The following is an 18,202-nucleotide window of genomic DNA, read 5'->3' as shown; positions in this document are numbered from 1 at the left end:
CCCTGGGGCATCTGTTTCTGTGTAGGGGAGGCTCATGGCTAAAAATTGACACAGAGCTTTGAGATAGTTAATAGTCAAACTAACTATAATCCTAGGCAATGTGTGGCTCACTTTTAAAGTCACTTGTCCAACGATAAGACCTTTGAGAATTTCTTCCCAAACATTGATTTCAGACCATCTACTCTTAACTGATTGTAAGAGATAACCTCTTGACTTTCTTCTTCTGCAATATACCTTGTCTGGTAAACCTGGAGTTCAGCAGTAAAGATAACACCTTCTCCCTGTGGACTTTGACAAATGACAGCTTCGATGTCTACTGGAAGCATTCTACTTCTGTTCAGAGAAATCTAGCATCTTATGCCTTTTGTTTAGTTAATTATTTACTTTCTAATTTTTGCTAAGCTGTTGACATAGAATTTTGCTGTGGAACTAATGGTTCTTTGTAAGTTTAGCTGAGACTGTGGTATTAAGGTAAAAAGTAATAAGCGTAATCTCCTAAGGGTCTATAAAACTCAGGGATAATGAACAAGGCCGCTTTGTGATGGGAGCTGGGAATGGAGAGGAGTTTTCATATATGAAGCCAGAATATTTCATCTATATTAGCACTTTCAACACACCAGTGACCCAGGGCAGTACATGTGATAAACTATGAAGCATAAAGACTCATTTGACCATACATATTCTACATAAACATGTAACTTTCTGAGTCTTTTGAAGAAACCATTTAATTCTGCTAAATTCAACTTCACTAGGCTATTGCGATGGATAATAGTACATTTAGAAATATTTACACATACTGCTTGATATACACTAAAGATTGACTAGAAGTTACTTTTTTAAAAATTAGGTATTTATTTCATTTACATTTCCAATGCTATCCCAAAGGTCCCCCACACGATCCCCCACCCACACGCTCCCCCACCCACCCACTCCCATTCCTTGGCCCTGGCGTTCCCCTGTACTGAGGCATATAAAGTTTGCACGACCAATGGGCTTCTTTTAAGTCTTCCCAGCTTGAGTCCATGAAGTGAACTCCAGTGGCCTGAAGTTCAAAGTTATGTTATTTTAATCCCACACTCTCATGTCATCTAACCCTCGAGAGTAGCATAAGAACAAGGCCCCTTAAATAGAATAATCATTTATGTTTGCATGACTGTGAAAACCTACAATACCTTGGAAACCAAAGTTTCATGTTACCTTACAGGACACTTTTTTAGCAGCATATCACTGAGAGGCAGTTCTATCAGGAGAAATGTTACAATCACCAGTCATGGAATTCTTCATTTCCTTACTGAACTGCAATGTAACGGAAGCATAGCAGATGCCCTGAGAAAATACTAGTATTACTATCAGCCTTGATGATGGTGGCCAACATTTATTCTATTATACATGCTAAACACTTTGTAAATATCTTTTAATCCTTAAAGAGATGTTATGAACTTCATCTTAACAGACCAAAGTCAGAGAGCTTAACTAAATTTTCTAAGGCCATCAGTTGAGGAAAGTGAAGGTGTGAATCAAACCAAGTCAGTGGACGAGGTGTAGTTAAGGCACAACAGCTTTAACAGCAGCATGCTCTCAGTGGATCAAGGGAAACAGCCACAGTGGAAGTGCCTCGAGATGCACTCTCGTGGGTTATTACCCAGCTATGATGTTTCAATAAGGAGGTATTCCAGGACCTGTCACTGTTCTCTGCCTCAAGGGAAGATATTTATCATATCAACATGTACTACTACAAACATGAACACACAGTATTTAAGAAGTCAGTGTCTGTTAATATCTGTCTACTTCAGTAAGACATAAAATCATTTGGAAATCCCCTGGAACTATCCCAGAACCTGACAAATGACTCAGTAAACGATGGATGTAGTAAGAATGGAAGATATGATGTGTACAGGTACTCTAGTCCCTTCCTGGCTAGGTAAGGGATTTCTTCCTTATGTTTTATCCATTACCTTTTTCAATAATGTGGAAAAACAAGGAAAGCATGTATGATAGAATAAACACATAAAACTGAACTGTATTTGATATAACCTGGTATATTGCTCTTACTTTTTTTTCAAGTTGGGAACTAGCTAGAATGTGGAGAAGTGTGATAGAAATCTACACAGGATAAATGAATGGGGACAGAGGAAGAGAAATAAAACCAAATGATGTAATGAGAGAAGACAAAGTCTTCTAACTATGTTGAAAATAAAGAGGATCCTCTTGTACTGTCATGTATTGTGTTGTCCCTGTTTTCTGGTTTCCTTTTGCATCCCTGTGATCTCTTCCCTGAGGTCTTCAACCCACGGCAGCACTTGCCACCACCCAGAGTTTACTCTTTTTAATTTATTATTTGAGAGTTTTATACATGCATACAATGTTTGTGATCAAATTCACCCTTCCCCCTCTGTCCTCTATGCTCTCCCATACCCTCCTTTTTCCTTCCAAGCTTCATGGACTAAAACTCACTGGATCCACTTAAGTGCTGCTCATGTGTGCACAGGTATAGGGCCATCCAATGAGCCATGGTTACCCTATCAGGGACCACATCCCTGAAGAAAACTCACTCTCTTTCTCCAGGCCATTAGTTAAAAATAACTTCTCAACTATAGGTAGGACTTTGTGAGTACCCCCCTCATTACTGCTGGAATTTTGGCTGGCTTGATCTTGTGGTGGTCTTGTACACACAGTCACATCTGCTGTGAGGTTATGTGGCAGTGACTGTTATGTGGGGAAAACACTCTTCCACAGCAGTCCTCCACTATCTCTGGCTCTTAGCGCCTTGTCAGGTAGCCCAGCATTCTGCACTGATCCCTGAGCATTGGAGGAAGAGGACATGATGCAGATTCTCATTCAGGACTGAGTACCCTACAGTCTCTCATGCTCTGCACTTTGACCAGCTGTTAGCATTTGTCTTAATTGCCACCTGCTGCGAAAAGAAGCTTCTGTAATGAGGGTTGAGAATTGTTCTAGTCTATGGTTATAAAGATAAGTATTTAATGGGCAGTTCAGTGTTGTGTCCATTTATCAGAATAACAGTAGCAGATATTCCCTTAGGACCCATGACCTACTTACTCAGCCATACATACTTGGTACAGTTAGCAGAGGTATTACATTTTTATTGTGGAGCTGGCTTTAAGTCCAATTAAAAAGTGGTTAGTCACTCCAATAACACTTGTGCCACTATTGTATCAGTTGGGGAAGAGTTTGTCAAGGTGGTCATTATTGTAGCTTGTAGGGCTAACAGCTGGGCAAGACAGTTTATCATGTTTCTCTCCCAGCAGAATGCATGGTACTTTCTAGTACTATGATACCTATCTAATAGGAGTGAACCTTCCAATTGGTAGCAGCTTGTTTTCTCCAAATTAGTGTCACCACAACCAGCAGGTACCAGTTCCTTGCACTGTAAATGATGCTATGTTGTGTTTGCAGACAGGAACCTAGCATAGCAACCCTCTGAGAGGCTCTACCTAGCAGCTGAAGACAGATACAGATACCCACAGCCAAACATTGGATGGAGGTCAGGGACCCCAGTGGAAGACTTAGGGGAAGGACTGAAGGCCTTCAAAGAGTTAGTAACCCCACAGTATCAACCTGGACCCCTGGGAGCTCCCAGAGACTAAGGCACCAACCAAAGAGCATACTTGGGCTGTGCAAGGCCCCTAACACATATGTAGTAGAGGGCTGCCATGTTTGGCCTCCATGGGAGAGGATGTGCCTAATCCTGTAGAGACTTGATGCAGCAGAGCAGGGAGGACACAGGGGAGGGGCTACTAATCCTGTAGAGACTTGATGCAACCGAGGCAAAGGGGAGGAGGGAGGGAGTTAGGAACTCTGTGAGGGGGAACTGAGAGGGCAGGGACATTTGGAATGTAAATAAATAAATAATAAGAAACCAATATAGTACTTTCAGCAATTAGATGTGACTATCAAGTTCTGAAGGTTAACCAAGAACAGTGGGAATAGTTTGTATTGCTTTGTGTATCTATGGGACCTCATTCACCAACAAACCAAATTGGTGCAGGCTTTTTATGAAATAGTTTATGACATCTAGGAGAGGCGTTAGCCTCCATATAGGGCAAGTCTCTAAATTTTCTTAAAATTATATTTGTGTATTTTAAGGGTCTGCTGTGGAATAGTGTCTTCCCAACGTAACAGAGTCACTGCCACATAACTTCACAGCAGATGTGTCTGTGTGTACAAGACCACCACAAGACCAAGCCAGCCAAAATTCCAGCAGTAATGAGGGGGTACTCACAAAGTCCTACCTGTATTTGAGAAGTTATTTTTAACTAATGGCCTGGAGAATATGTGGGATATTCAAAGGCCTTTAGTATTAGCTTCCTCTCCCCACACAAACTCTTTATGTTGCCTTCTGCTGCCCACCACCCACCTCTTCCTGCCCTAGTAATATTCCTTTCCTCTTTTCATGGTACTTGTGTTCTACTATACCCATCCCTTGAAATCCCCCATGGTCCTTTCTGTTTTTTTGGATTCTGTAAGTACTCTGATTTAAACATATGTATGTGAAAAGTCAAAGCAAGAATGAGGAAGAGAGAATGCCATATTTGTCTTTCTGTATCTGTTTCCACTCTTATTTCTTAGTTAGTACCTCTTTGTAGCATAAGGCTGTGGTTTCCATGGCAGCACTGTTTTAAGGGGTTGTTATATAATCTTCGTTGCACCATTTTCAGGCGTACAAGGATTATTTGATGAACATCTACCGAACAACGTGGCTTCAAGAATAAAGTCATAACAAGGCTATTAACATTTATGAAATGAATCCATTTGGCAGGTCAATGAATTCATTATCATCTACTACATGAATGTATGTGGACTGCATGAATTTATGTGCACTGTATGTGTGCAGGTGCCCACAGAAGACAGAAGCAGGCATCAGATTTCCTGGAATGGGGTTAGTAGTAGTTTTTAGCTGCCTGATGTGGGTGCTGGGAGGTAAACACAGGTCTTCCACAAGAACAGTATGAGCCACATCTCCAATCTCTACAATAATATCTTAGTACACACAAAAAGAAGATATAATAAATCAACAATATTCTTGCTATAAAAATATTTTAAAATAAATTTGTAAACAGCAATAAATGTACTACTCAACATGATATAAAAGTGATATTCTTTTATTCTGATAGCAATGGGAAATCTCAATTTTATGATATGGTTGGATGATATTTTGAGATTTATAGTGACTAATGTAGAATACGAAAATGCTAAATTCCAATTAAAGGTTGGTTAAAAACAACATACATTTTATTTTCAACTAAGTTCAAAACCCTTCCTCAATTTTTCTTTCAAGTCATTTTAGACCTCATGTGAAGATATTATATCAAAGCCATACAGTGCTTAGCACAGCAATTGGTTATTTTTTATTACTTAAAAACGTTCTCTGAAAAATTTGGAAGTAAATTTGAAAACACAAAGACCACACAAAGCAAAAAAACCTAGGTGGAAAAACCAAACATTAATAGAGGTAACACAGTACTTGATCTCAGTTTATACTCCAGTGATTGCAACAAAACAGCACAGTCCTGGTATAAAACCATGTGGAACAGAGCAGAGGACCCAGAAATAAATCCACACAGCTACGGCCACCTGATACCTGACAAAGTCATCAAAAATACACAGCGGGAAGAAGACAGGCCACTTAGCCATGGAACTGGCAAAACTGCCCCCTACCTGCAGAACAAGGAGGTTAGAGTCACCTCTCTCACTCTGCAGAGTCAACATAAAATGGTCAAATGCCTTCATTTAAACTCTGAAATGCTGAAACTGTCCAAGGAAAACATAAGAACTGCAGCTCCAGTTATGGTATAGGCAAAAGCAGGGCTCCAAAGCACAGGAAATGGTTCCAAGAATCAGTAAACAGGACCACTGGAGTTAACAGTTTCTGCAGGGTAAAGGGAACATCAGCATAGAAAACAGAGCTGGACAGAATGACATCTCAGCCATAAAACTCTCAATGAGTAAACGGGCTAATGAAATGGACAGTCAAAAGAAAAAACACAACAGCCTAGTAAATATTCTTAAAATGTGCACCATGCTCAGTCACGGGGGTGTGTACATTATAACTATTTTGTAATTTGATCTCCCCTGCTCAGAATGGCTGCAAGCAAGAAAACAAACGGCTACAAGTGCTGGTGAGGCTGCAGTGAGATAGGAACTCTTTATCTACTGCTACAGAGAGTGTAAGCCAGTGTAGCCAGTATGGAGGATCCTCAAGAGCTTAAAAAGAGCTGGGGCTGGAGAGATGGCTCACTAGTTAAGAGCACCTGCTGCTTTTGCAGAAGACCCAGGTTCAGTGCCTGGCCCCCACAGGGTGATGTACACCCATTCATCGGAATCTAATGTCCTCTTCTAACCTCTGCAAGCACCAGACCGTCAAAAGGTATACATACATTCCAGCAGGTAAAAACAACAACAAAAAAACAAAACAGAACAAGAAAACCAACCCACTCATTAACATAAGATAAAGTAAATAAATATAAAACCCTTGTTAATTAAAACAAAACAAAACCATAGGATCCAGCTATATCTCTAAGCATATACCCAAATGACTCTATATCCTACCCCAGAGAGAGTTAGATATTATATGTTTGTTATTGAATTATTCACAATAGCCAGGAATTAGTCTACATGTCCATTAATGAAAGGATAGATACTGCCAATGTTTTTATAAATATATGTATATATGTATATATGTATATATGTATATATGTATATATGTATATATGTATATATGTATATATGTATATGTGTATATGTGTATATGTGTATATGTGTATATGTGTATATGTGTATATATGTATATATGTATATATATGTGTGTATGTGTATGTAGACATACTTATACATGGGCATCTATAAACATACACATGTATATTTATATGTATATAATGTGTAAATATATATATGTATATATACAATAAAATCGTGCTCAGCTGTGAATAAAATGAAATTATGAAATTTCCAGAAAAATTGGGATCCAAACAGAATCCAACTACTAAGTGGAGTGTTCCAAACTAAGAAAGATAAAACAAAAATAAAAAAGTAAAAATAAATCAATATTCTTTTCCATATGTGGGTCCTAACTTTTAATGTTTGTATGTATATAGATATAGTGAGCAAAAGCGAGTAAAGACTATGAAACTAGGCAGAAGACCATGAGGGGAAGTGAGATGTGTTTGGGGGTGGGGGGAGGTCAGCAGAAGGTCATGTGTGCCATGTGGGGAAAGGAGGCTCGGGAGCAGACATGCACAAGGAAGAGAAAAGGGAGGAAAGAGAAACAACAAAATCAAATATTCTAAAATATTCCACAAGGAAACTTGATTCTTTGTATGCTAATGGTAATTTTAAAAAGATAGCTCCTATTCAGTAGTCACCCAGATGGCCCTGGTTAAAGTAAATGGGTCACCAAACAAACCCAAAAGCCATGAGTCAGGTATGGGGTACGGGGTTAGTGATAGAGATGGGGAAAGACATGAGAGCCAGTGAGAGAAGCAAGCCATCAGAGGGCGTTATATAAACATGGGAAGCTGCTGAAGACCAAGTCTAATAATAAAAACATTTATCGCTACATCTCAAGTATGCATGTTTTAATATTCCAAACAAACCCAAAGAAAATGTCAGACTGAAAAAGCAAACAAACAAAAAAATGTGTATGTTAGCTTAGTGAGTTCCCTTTTAAATCACAGACGACTTAGCATTCCATGTTTGAGTATTTTCATTCTTTCCAGTATTTGTTGACAAAGACAAATGGGCACAGTTTGGGTTATTCTGAGATTTATTATGCTTCTTAACATATCTCTTTATCTTCTTAATTATACAACATTTGTTATGTCTGAGACCTATTCATTCCTAATGATTCATTTGAAACGAGGAAATCTCTCTCGCTTTGCCAAAAAGGCTACTTTTACTAATTTAGAGGAGGTCTGTGACCTGGCTCCAATTAGATGTCATATATAATTTAGAAAGCTATTTTAATGATAATCACCCCCAAATGAGTTTCTAGTATAATACCAGAAGTAATATTGTGCCCCAGGCAGCCTCTGCCATTCCCAAGTCGGAAGCTTGGAAGCAGAGAAAGCTTTTGGTTATTTGACCCCACCCCAGGTTCTTACAGAGAAGGCTTAGCATTGTCCTCATATTTGTGTGGGCCCCAGAGGGATAGCAAAACGGGACTGCAAGCCATCTTCCTTCTACCTGTTAAGTAGAGTGAATCTGGGACCTACCTCTGCCCTGAAACGAAGTAGATAATAAATATTTACCGAGTTGAAAGAATGAGGAAACAGCCACACTAAGTTCGTTTCTTCCCTAAAGCTGATTTGAGTCAAACAAAAGGTCATAATAGTAGGTTAGCCTTCAACACCCCTTGCTAAGTTTGCTCTCTTCAAAACATTGTCAGTCCTAAAAAGTGTAATTAACTGGAGAAAAATAACTAATTTTGTGAGTATTTAAAACACTATCAAATTTTATATTCTTTTTAAAAAATGTGTATTAATCAGATTAAATAGATAAGTTGCTATAAATTTGACTTAAGGGAAAAACAGCTTTCAAGTTTTATCAACCTCTTCAGAGACAACTTTAATTGAAATTTCTGGTCATGTTATTAAAACTGATAGTTTTTACAGACATATTTGCATAAGAGCTATTATATAAAAATATGGTAATAGTAAAAGTAAAGATGCTGGACACATATCTGATGCTCGAATGTTCTATATAAACCCAGGCTGATGAGATGGCTTTGTTGTTTAAGTGGTCTGCTGAGGAAGGGCAAGGACCTGATCAATGTGTCTACCACACACACAGAAGTCAGGTACAGTGGCACGTATCTGCACCTCAGTTCTAGAGAGGCAGAGACAGCAGATCTCTGGGGCTCATCGGCTACCCAGCCTAACAAAGCCCGGGAGAGAACCCGTCTCAAAACATAAATCAGAGATTTACTGAGGGAACTAACACATGTCGACCTCCGGGTTCGACATAAGTGTATGACCTGCATGTTCATATCCATACTACCATGCATATGTGCCACACAGTACTATATCAATTAGAGTAATTGATACAGGCAGAACATCACCTGTTGTTTTGTTTCTTTATAATTTTGCAACCAAACTTTAGCATCTTTTCATGTTTATTAATCATGTTTATTTTTTTCTTTCTCTAGCCTTTAAAAAAAAAACTGGGGTCTTCATACTTTCAACTGACTTGTGAGAGTTCCACTCTTGTCATAAGATTTCACAGTTTTACATTTGTATCTGTGTCTAACCAAAGTACTGTTCTCTTATGTGTGTATGTTACCTATATTTTATAAGTTATACCTAGTAGTTTTATAAGGCAGTGTGGTTTTTACAGTTTATTTTTGTATATGTGTTGCATGCATGCGTGTGTGTGTGTGTATGGTGTATCTCTGTGTATATATGTCTGTTTGTGTATGGCTCTGTGTGTATATGTCTCTGTGTGTATATGTGTGACTGTCTCTATGTGTATATATCTGTGTGGGTGTAAGTGAGCATATCTCTCTCTATGTGTGTGTCTGTGCATGGGGGTGGGGAGAGAGTCTGTGTGTATGTTTCTGTCTCTCTCTGTATATGTCTGTGTGTGTTTCTGTGTCTGTGTGTGTCTCTCTGTGTGTCTATGTATGTGCATATCTCTGTGTGTGTATATATGGCTGTATGTCTGTGTGTCTGTGTGAGAGTCTGTGTGTCTGTGTGTTTGTGTGTCTGTGTATCTGTGTATCTATGTGTGTCTGTATGGAGGCTGGAGGTCAACATAAAGTGCCTCCCTCTAATTCTCTCCACCTTGGTTTTGGAGACAAGGTCTTTCTTTGAGGCTGGAGCTCAGCGATTAGCCCCAGGGATCTTCCTGTCATCTCCCCTCCCCGGTATTGACTATACCTGTGCTCCTCAGAGTCTAGCTTCTTATCTGGGCCTTGGGGATTCAATTCCAGGCATTCGGGTTTGCAGAGCAAGCAGTTTACTGACTGAGCCATCTTCCCTGCCCCCTCCACCCCCACCCAGCCTCCTAGTTGATTTTTTTTATATCACATTTTTGCTCCATCTTATATTACTTTCAAAATGGTAATCCAGGTGCTCCAAAGCCTTTTATTTGACCCCACCCCATGACTGGTAACCGCAGCTGCACAGAAGTTACCCATAAACTTGTCATTATTTTTGAGTTCTTTCCATTAAGCTCTCAGTTGGTGCAAACCACAATTATAGTTGGTCAGTCCACACTTGTTTTCATTTCGAGAATTTTCTTTGCTATTCTCAAATGTTTATTTTTCAGAAAAACTTTAGTCCTTTTGCAAATTCTCTTGAATGTCCTAGGTTGATTAGCATTGTGTGGGCACTCATGCTTGACATAAAGAACAATTTCTATAGGTGTGAGATATAACTGAAATTTTAGTAATGGATCTGGTTATTCTATCAACTGTGATGAAGTACCATCAAAGTACTTTAAGAGTATGAAGAACATTGATAATTATTTACAGCATTTACAGAGAAAGTTTGGGACTTTGCAGAAATCTACCCCAGTGTTTGAAATGTTGTCATGCGTTCAATGACATTCTCATTTACAATAGCAATCATACACTTTCCTTCTCCTCCCCAAGGCTCTATTCTCCAATGCCTGTACTGTGTGTCTTCGTTAGGGTTTTACTGCTGTGAAGGACACCATGACCAAGGCAACTCTTATAAAGGATAACATTTAATTGGGGCTGGTTTACAGATTCAGAGGTTCATTCCATTATCATCAAGGTGGGAACATGGCAGTGCCCAGGCAGGCATGGTGCAGGCAGAGCTGAGAGTTCTACATCTTGTTCCAAAGGCAAACTGGAGAAGACTGGCTTCCAGGCAGCTAGGACGAGGGTCTTAATGTTCACACCCACAGTGACACAACTACTCCAACAAGGCATTGTGTGGGCACTCAACCCCGTGCTTGACATATAGAACAACTTCTATAGGTGTGAAATATAATTTAAATTTTAGTAATGGTTCTGGTTATTGCAACAACTGGTTATTTTGGTTATTGCAACAAATAGTTCCACTCTCTGGGCCAAACATATTCAAACCACTGCACTGTGGAGAAAAATAGATATCACCTTCATCTTCTTCCAACCAAACTGTCAAACTGGTCTCAATTTGTACGCCTTATCCACCTTTCCACCTCATTAATGTATGTTAACCATATTTCTGAGTCCAGTGGCCATTTCCAGGCTTCATCTCATAGATGAGGATTAAACAGGGTTTAATATTTCCTGTATGAAATGCTCTTTTCCCATGGCATTTCTCTTGGGCTTCCTCTTCCTTTTGACTATTCCCTTCCCAATCTCCTTTCCAGTTCCTTCTCCTCTTCGACCTTTACCTGTCAGAGCTTATCACCAATTCCTCTGGGCCATTTGGCTTCTTTTTCTGCTCATATTTTGTTCTTGAGCACCACCTCCTCAGTTGTAAATATAGCCTGGATGCCAAAGTTCAGAGGCTTGTGTCACTGGCCCAGGGCTCTTTCTTTGTGTTCCAATTTGAAGTACATCCTTGGTCATATGGAAGATTGACAGGTGGTTCTGGAGGAATGATTTGGCAATGATTGGTACTGAACACTGAATTATAGTCATTTTATCGCAACAGTGTTAGGACACCACTTTCTAATTTCATTGGCACCCTTTCTAAATTCGAAACGGAATAGACCATTGATTGCACCTCAGATCTTTCTCAGATGCCCTACCCTGAACTTAGGAACACTGTTTCTCCATCAGCTTGTGCTCATGCCCAAATCTGGATATAGCATTTTCTACTTCACATAACCTCTCATTCAGACTGCTGTCCGATCCATCCAGTTTATCATGAATGCGTTCATTTATTCTCCGTGTTGCTGCTTTACTCAATCCCAGACCCTATCACAGCAGTTCCTTTTGTCTGGCTTCATGCATACTCATGACATCCTTTCTGAGTAAGTTCTTCTCTACCTCAAGGAAAGAGCAATCTAAAATGCAAATTTGATACTATCACTTTCCTTAAATTAACCATTAGAAAGTGGTTTCTTAACCCTTCTATGGTAAAATGACAATTCACAGTGCCCAGTATCAGTCACTGCCAATCTATTTCTCCAGTACCACTTGTCAATCTTCCATAAGACTACCCCTACCTGTGCCAAAACACTACTCCTTTAACAGTGAGCATGTTCTATCTCCCATCTTGCTCTCTATTTGATTAATTCTGATTCACTGACTACATACTATATCCCCAAGGAAGGCATTCCTGAGTCTTGAGTGATAGACTCATGTGTTATATGCCCTATAGAAGCCAACTGTTTTATATAGTGTTTGTGTAGATATATTCATATTATATGTATGTTGCTAGACTATATTCTACATGGTATCAGTGACTATGCAATTTTTAACCATCTTTATTTACCACAATGTCACATGAAATGATAAGAAATGGCACAAAAACATGCTGTTTGTCTTTGCCCTGTTTTCCCCAATGGCTGCATCTTCAGTGCTGTGCCATAGCCAAGACATCAGTACACACCGTACCACTTCATGCAGACTTCACCAGGTTCATGCTTGTGTCCATGCTCCGTGATGTGAAATGTTATCATGTGGATTTGTGTGACTACAAATCCTCAGTCTGTGGTAGATTCTTCACAGGATTCTTTGTGCTGCCCTTTCATATCCAGCCATGGTCATCTCTACAAGTTTTCAAATTAGTGTCTCTATCATTAGGGTTCAAACAGGGGACAAATGGCTGACAGGACCATTTAACGTGTCAAAGTAGATGCTGCCCACCAGGTACTCCAGGTAATCCCTCAGCCCCTACAAGGGCCCTCTAGGCTGGCATACCCTGCTCCATATCCTGAACTCTCCAGCCCAGGGGACTAGGCTGCTCTTCCCTATATAATTCAACCAGTTTAGTTTCCTCTCTCTTTGTACCTTTGGGTTTTCTGGCTGCTGTACCTGGTTCCCCTCTCTCCCCTCCTCCATCTCCATGTGGCCCAGTTCAGTCAGGTCATGTTCACTTTGGACTCTCCCAGATGTGTCTGCCTCCTGACTGTAATCACACATCTGTAATCAACTTTCTCCTCTACCATGCCTAGGAGTAGCCATGCCCTTTCCTTCCCTTTTTTCTTTTCTTTTTTTAAAATTTATCTATGACTTACATTAGAACTTAAACTGCAGTGTTTAAAGAATATGTGTTATACAAGCAAAGTAGAATATAAATATTAATGTTCATCCAATGTATATTATTTAGAAATATTTAAATAGACAATAAAATATAAAAATAAATTATATATAGTAATAGCAAAGCACTTTAAAGAATGAAAAGTCACATTTTTCATAATAGAAAATATTTAAATGAATTGTGGTTAAATTTTGTAAAATATATCAAGGAATTTTTTTGTAATTGTATTTATTTTTTACATTTATCTGTTGTGATTTATGTATGCAAGTGTGTATGTATGTGTGTGCAGACATGTCATGCCACATGTAGATATCAGAAGACAGATCACAGGAGCCATGAGACTACCATGCGGGTTCCTGGGTTAGAATTTGGGCCATGTTTGGTGGCAAGTACCTTTACTTACTGAGACATACCAACCCTCAGAAAACGTTACATACAAAAAAATGTTATAAATAAAAATGGGTTGAACACATGGATATCTGTTTTTAAGAACATATATTTCTTTTTATATCTTATGATAACTCAATTACTTTGTAAATCTGCTTTCCCTCTTCCCACTAAGCTGTACCAGAAGAGAAAGAAAAGCTAAATGTCACCTATTTCCCATGTATGTTTTAGGGTCTCCCTACTAAATTGAAAGACGTTAGAAAGCCCTGGTGAGAGACTATATAAATCTTTCTAAGAAAGCTACTTTAAAAGACCAATCCTAACTTAATCTGAAGATACATCTCCTAAAATTCTCAGTCTATCATGGTTTATACACAGAGATTTATACACAGAGACAAACTCATTGACTTGTCAAAAATATAATGTTTTAATGACAGGGAAAGAATTTTTTGAAATTTATAAATTTATAAATTTTTCAAATTTATAAATTGGGATATAAATAAAAGTAGGTGGAGTGAGAAGAGACAAAAATTGAAGAATTATTTTGCCAAGCGGTAATGTAAGATTCTAATATGAAGGCTTCTATGGTGGTACCATGCTGGCAAATCACGGGCCTGCAGCCCATGCCTTCTCCTGCACTCACCAGAACGTAGGACCTCCGAGAAGCCATGTAACATCTCTGAGTTTGAGCTTGCCCACCTGGAAACGGAGCTTGTGCTTAGCACACTGAGCTCTTAGCAAAGGTAAAATGAGATAATACATTAGATTATCAAGAACTACAGAACTACCTTAGTACTGAACACACAGCAGTTTCTATACATTAATAAGTAAGATTTGAAAGGGAAGCAGAGAGCTGATTTGTCACTTGTGTCCTCAGCTCTGTTCACCTGACTGATTTATTCAGAAGCAGGAACTATCTGGGTTATGAGTCTGAACACACTCTGGACTTCTAGCCCAGAAAGTTCTGTCTCTGTGATGTCACCAGGAAAATCAGTCTTTAACAGAAGGCCTTACCTGAGACATCTTTACACTCATCCCGGATGGGTCAGATAGCTCCTGTCCTCCTCTCACCATATCGGATTACCATGCTTGTGGAGACCCCTGGGAGTCAAGGCTCACTAACTTCTCTGTATTGTCTCTGATACTTTAGAACAGCAATGTGGCTAATGCTTTCTACCCGGTCCTCAGTAAGCCTGACCTCATTAATGTGTCTGCCTTGACTGATCTTGTTACTATATTCCATTGTAATCCACCTCTAGGCTTCGCTTTGTCCCAGTCAGCCCCTCCCACAGCACTTCCCTCTCCACCTGGGGTTAGGATTGGCCCACGGCTGTGAAAGGCAGGGTTTCAGGTAGTTGTCACTCTGTCGTTGACTCCTCCTCTTCCCTGAGGCAGACCCGGCTGGTTCTGATCAAGGTGGTGCCTTTCCTTATCTCTGGACTTCTCTGAAGCCGAACATGGAAGACATTTACAAACTCGTCTGGGAAGGAACTTGTAGTCACCACACTCCAGTCTTTACCGAGCCAAATCATTATTTAATCATGTTGGTGGATGTAGTCAGAAAGAAGAGAAAGCCACTTAAGTATGGGCCATAATAGTCCCTGACTTCACCTCTCCTTGTGAGAAATAATCACTCTTCCTAGTGACACATACAGTAAGTCAGAGGAGCGCCATTTACTGCTCCTGCTTTTAGGGTGTCCCTCACTGTCATGTATGGTGCTCCATCTATCATCCGAAAAATGGATTTCATTGACATATTGGTTATAAATTCATGCGGGAAAAGGCTTCTTTTGGCATCCATGTGTGATATATGAGCATACACAATTTAATACAGCCTTAATTATAATATGCCGTACCCCATAACTTATTTGTGTTTTTGTCTTGACTACACTTTCTTTGCAATGTCCAAAATGTCTCAAAATGTATAGTATTTATTTTTTTATGCTACATTTCATTTTGAGTTGAAAATTTGTAAGCTGGAGGGACATATTTTTGTGTCTATTTCTTATGTAAAGAGTGCTAACTCTCTTTAGAAATGCTAATAAACCTTTCAGGGATTGATTTTAAGTATGTAGAAAAAGTGGTTTTTATTGTCAAAATAATGAGACAATCATTATTAACTTGTGTATCTGAATTTTGAGGTTGCACTATTAATATACAATTACTGTCATTGCTAAGCACTCCATTGATTCTGTCTCAATTATCTTCAGATGCAGCTGGCAAAGCAGATGACATTAGTTTACATATTTGTAAAATATGATACATCTGAGACAAGAAAGTGAAATAATTTTCTTAAAGTTATAAAACTAACTGGGCACTGAGCTGGGATTCAGGAATACAAACATAACCTCTCACCCCACCCCCTTTATTTATTTTTTATTTTTTGTAAAGACAGTATTTCACTATGTGGGCTCCAAAGTCTCTGTGGAGCCTAAGGTGGCCTTAAACTTGCAATAATCCTCTTGCATCAGTCTATCAGCTTACTGAGTATGGAAATTATAGGCACGCCCAGTTGTCATGGTCCTTTCCAACAAGGGGTTTCCCTGTTATAGGATGTGGTGGGCGATCCTTTTACTAAGTTTATATAACTAATAATTTAGTTAAACAGATATAGCAGATATCAATTTCATATTCAAATGTACATCTCTATGAATGATAGTAATTACATTTTTAAAAATCTCAAATCTGGCTCATTTTTATCTTTGTAGGTCCCTTCACTTCAAGCCCTAGGCATTCAGGAATACTATGGCTATCAAGTACAATCCTGCAGGGTCCAAAATTGTTAGCACTCCTGGGTGGGCAACCTACTAGCACTTTGCAGCCAGTCTTCTTGCAGAGTTTGCACCTCCCTGGAGCTGCTGTCTTGAATGTGGCACTACAGAACTCTCTCCTCCATATTCCTTGCCCTGCATTTGACCAGGTGGTGAAGCTGGTGACAGGGCAGGTACTCATCTGCTCTCTCTACTTCTCTAGTTGCTCTGTCTATACCTAGAAACCCTCCTCTGCATTTACCTTTCCTTAGGTGTTTAGGTCTCAAATACTAAAGCCCCAATGTCTGGTGGTTGACGGTTCTACATAGTCACTGCCTCCGTCTTCCCCTAAGGTAAGGAAGTCTGAGGTCCACTGTACTTCTGAAATGGGAGTGAATGTGGATCAGAAGCACATGAGAAAATATTTAACATCTCACAATGCCATCAGGTCCACAAATATTTAGGAAACAGGAGAACTGTTTCAAAGTGTACAGGAAGATGTGGTAAATGGTGCCAAGTAAATAAAATTAATTATCCCTGTTTCCAGGAGCACACGATTCAGTTGTTTAGTAGTAGCTGGGATAGATGGGGAAACAATGGGACCAGCCTTCTGTATCCACAGACTCCACACCTGTGAGTTCTGTGTCCATGGGTAAAAAATGTTCACACATGAAACAGTGCCTATTTTGTCTGTCTTCTGTTCTCTCTTGTAGCTCCACCTCTCTGATTTACTGTTACTCTGTCTATCTGCTTCCCATGTATTGACTTCTATCAGTGGGGGTCTCATGTCCCTCTTGGTTGAATCATTTGGGGACATAATAGTTGTATTTAGTCCTCTGGAATTCACCCATCTTGTGCCTGCCAGGTAGATAAACATTAAGACAAGAATCACAACTGAGATTTAAAACATTTCCTGGGCATTTCATAATCAATTTAAGTTTCATTTTTCTGGGGAAGGTCAGATACCATATAATGAGCCCACGAAAACAATCCGGTAGAGTGACCATGCGGTAAGGACCTGAAGCTCTATAGAGACTCACCAGTATCTTGCTGACAGGAAAGTGGCCACCAAATAAGTAGATACTTAGCCTCCACTAAGCCTTTAGGTGATGACAGCTTTAGTCAACATCTTGACTACAACTTCTTCAGAGACTGTAGGAACCCCAATCAGGCACGTCTGAATTTCTGACTCAGAGCTCTGTATATAGAAAATAATGTTTATTTATTTTAGGCTGCTAAGATTGGATAACTTACTGTTTAGCAATAGGTCACTAGAGTAACATAACTAATTCTGAGACAGATGGTAATATAATAACTAATATCAAGTAGGTTTTTACTTGGGCACAGATGGCTTATCTTTGCCAGTGCCTATAGAATTGGTTGCATGTCTTCTGAGTGAATAATAATTCAATAACTTGAAGAAAGCTGAAGTTCTACCCTTTACTAAGGGCTTTTATTGATTCTCCTGGAAGGCTCACATACTGATTATAACCAGAGCCTCGAGGTGATTGCAAAGAAGAATTGAGAACCCTGTGGACAATAAGTGGTAGATGGCATCAAAGATGGATCCCAGTGAGCCCTACCTTCTGGAGGTTGTGAAGTGTGTAACTCTCTTCCTCTAAGCAGAGATTTTTTTTTTAATATTTAAACTTTTGTGTTTATTTTTTTTATTTTTAATTTTTAATATTTTTATTACATATTTTCCTCAATTGCATTTCCAATGCTATCCCAAAAGTTCCCCATAGCGCCCCCCACTTCCCTACCCACCCATTCCCATTCTTTTGGCCCTGGCATTCCCCTATATTGGGTCATATAAAGTTTGCAAGTCCAATGGGCCTCTCTTTCCAGTGATGGCCGACTAGGCCATCTTTCGATACATATGCAGCT

Source organism: Mus caroli, chromosome 10, assembly GCF_900094665.2.
Source record: "Mus caroli chromosome 10, CAROLI_EIJ_v1.1, whole genome shotgun sequence".
NCBI classification, from domain to species: domain Eukaryota; kingdom Metazoa; phylum Chordata; class Mammalia; order Rodentia; family Muridae; genus Mus; species Mus caroli.
This window is presented reverse-complemented; position numbering follows the sequence as displayed.